We start from the raw sequence: 2,890 nt of genomic DNA, 5'->3' as shown, positions 1-2,890 counted from the left end.
ATCGCTCCCAATAATCCTCTTTTTTACTCCGAATATCCGAGTTTACCCTATTACGAATGATCTTATACTCCATGTAATCATCTTCAGTTTGATGGGCTTTATATTTAAGGAACGCTTTCTTCTTCTGAGTAGATAATTCCGTAACACCTTGCTTAATCCACGGTGCTTTGTGTGTAGTACTAAATCCTATAATATTCACCCTTTTCGCACCTAAAGCTTCTCGTGCTGCCTCTTGTGTATTCTTCTGTGAGTAGTGCATGGGGGCTTAATAAAAATATTAATGCAAATAATTTTAATTTTTTTTTTTTTTTGCTTTGCTTTAGTAGCTGTCTGTCCGATTACGAAGTCTCGTAACGGTTGGCCCTGACTATTATTATTACGCAATCTGACTGCTTAGAACAATAACAAAGAATGAAATGGAAATTTTCATTAACACAGTTAATTAATTAAGCCCCCAGCAACTATAAAACCAACGCAACAACAAGCACAAGAGTAACTGTTCTGTGTGTGGGAGTGTGACTCAACGTACGCATCTGGCACGGTTCTTCTTCAACAACACAACAATTTTTAAATAACATTATACTGAATTAATTAAAGAAAATACAAATACCATAATTACTCAAGAGAACCACAATTACACTCTAATCCAAGAACACAAGCCAGATGCTTTGTTGACTGAACCTGTAATGACACATTATTTAAAACATGGAAATAATGAAAAATAAATCAAGTTTCGTTACCTTCATATATTGACCAAAATCACTCTCATAATTACAATATATCTCCACACCGCCTCGCTATTACCACATCTGAACAAGAACCTTTCAGTATCACATCTCAGCAAGCACTCCCTACTAGCACATCTGAACACCAACTGACTACCACGAGTCCTCGACAAGCACTGACCACTACGACATCTCAATAATCACTGCCAGTGGAGGCGGCGGAACAATGCTCTCTAGCGATCTCTGGCGCTGTGGCTCAGTGTAGCCACCTTTCATATGCCCTTCCTCCACGGCTAGAATTTGATGGTATTTTTGCCAGCATTGGTGGTGAAAATACCACCAAATTCGTCAAAAAAAATACAGACAAAAGTGAAAGATAATATTAATACGTAAATATCATATAACTAGATAAAATTTTGGCTTTGCACTGACCTTTCAATAACCTATTATATAGAATACAGTAAGCAATACAAATTCTTTCATACATGTGACTTTACATAACAGTTTATACAAGTATTATGTGGTTAAACAGTTCAATTAATAGCGTCAGCAATGACGAATATGTGCAGGTAAGAGTCTCATAACTTTCCACAAACAGTAATACACTATAAATCAGTTTATACAAATATTCACATAAACGCTTTCTATAGCCCAAGAATAAGCAGTTGACAGTTCCAGCAGTAGCACCCAGCAATGGTCAACAGGTGCAAATACCACAAGTAACATTTTTTCAATAGAAACAGTCCATCAGTGGCACCCAGTACTGTTGAATAGGTGCAGACACCAACAAGTAACACCATTTCAGTAGAAGCAGTCCATTAGTGGCACCAGCAATGTTGATCAGGTGCACACAGCAACATGTGACTTCATTTCAGTAGAAGCAATCCATCAGTGGCACCCAGCAATGTTGAGTAGGTGCAGACATCAACAGGCGACATCTTTTCAGTAGAAGCAGTCCATCAGTGGCACCCGCAATGTTGATCAGGTGCACACAGCAACAGGTGACTTCATTTCAGTAGAAGCAATCCATCAGTGGCACCCAGCAATGTTGAGCAGGTGCAGACATCAACAGGTCACATCTTTTCACTAGAAGCAGTCCATCAGTGGCACCCAGCAATGTTGAGCAGGTGCAGACACCAACAAGTAACACCGTTTCAGTAGAAGCAGTCCATCAGTGGCACCCAGCAATGTTGAGTAGGTGCAGACACCAACAAGTAACACCATTTCAGTAGAAGCAGTCCATTAGTGGCACCCAGCAAAGTTGAGCAGGCGCAGACACCAACAAGTAACACCATTTCAGTAGAAGCAGTCCATTAGTGGCACCAGCAATGTTGATCAGGTGCTGACCGCAGTCTTTAGGGACTATCACTATCACGAATCACACTGTTCATCAGCAGAAATTAAACATGTCCTTGTGGCACCAATCATGTAGAAAAAGTGCAAGTAACAGTCCATACTATTCACCATAACTACTGAGACAGTTCAGTCATGAACAATAGTTTGAATGCACATACAATTTCTTTAACAAATTATTATCAATGCTCTTACACTAAACATACAAATCATAATAAACACACAAATGATATCAGGTAATTGTCACATTAACTATTACAGTACACAATAACAGTTAACCTATAATATTTATGGGTGTCAGTGCAAGCCACTACCAACAAATAAAATAATATTTAGGAGATAGGTGGGTAGGATTAGGAAAGGAAAACACACAAAACACATCCACTCATCTTTCATCCTCATTAAGTGCTACTGTGTAATTGAATAGTGTTAACTGTGTAAATGTAACTCTGTCCAAGATTTGATGTTCATCATGTGTACCAAGTAGTAGTGGCAGCAATGTATAACAGTCAATAATAGTTAGTCAACGTCATAGTCATCATGTCAAGACCAATGTTTGCCAAGCCAGATCAAATTGTACTGTTGCTGAACAACTGTCAGTGAGCCAAGATATGCAAATACTTCCTCTCTTCAAAAAAAAATGTATACTGCTTATTGATTTAACAAAGTGTGTGTGTAGGCAATCTTCTTTCTACTTGAGTGTTCTAGTCTGCCATCTTCATCCTCCTTGTTCCATATGGACCAACAAAAAAAATATGCTCCTCACTTACTTTACCTCTTATCCACCAAACTCCAATAATCATCACTTAATC

This window comes from Schistocerca nitens, chromosome 7, assembly GCF_023898315.1.
Source record: "Schistocerca nitens isolate TAMUIC-IGC-003100 chromosome 7, iqSchNite1.1, whole genome shotgun sequence".
Classification (NCBI taxonomy): Eukaryota; Metazoa; Arthropoda; class Insecta; order Orthoptera; family Acrididae; genus Schistocerca; species Schistocerca nitens.
Note: the sequence above shows the minus strand (reverse complement) of the source record.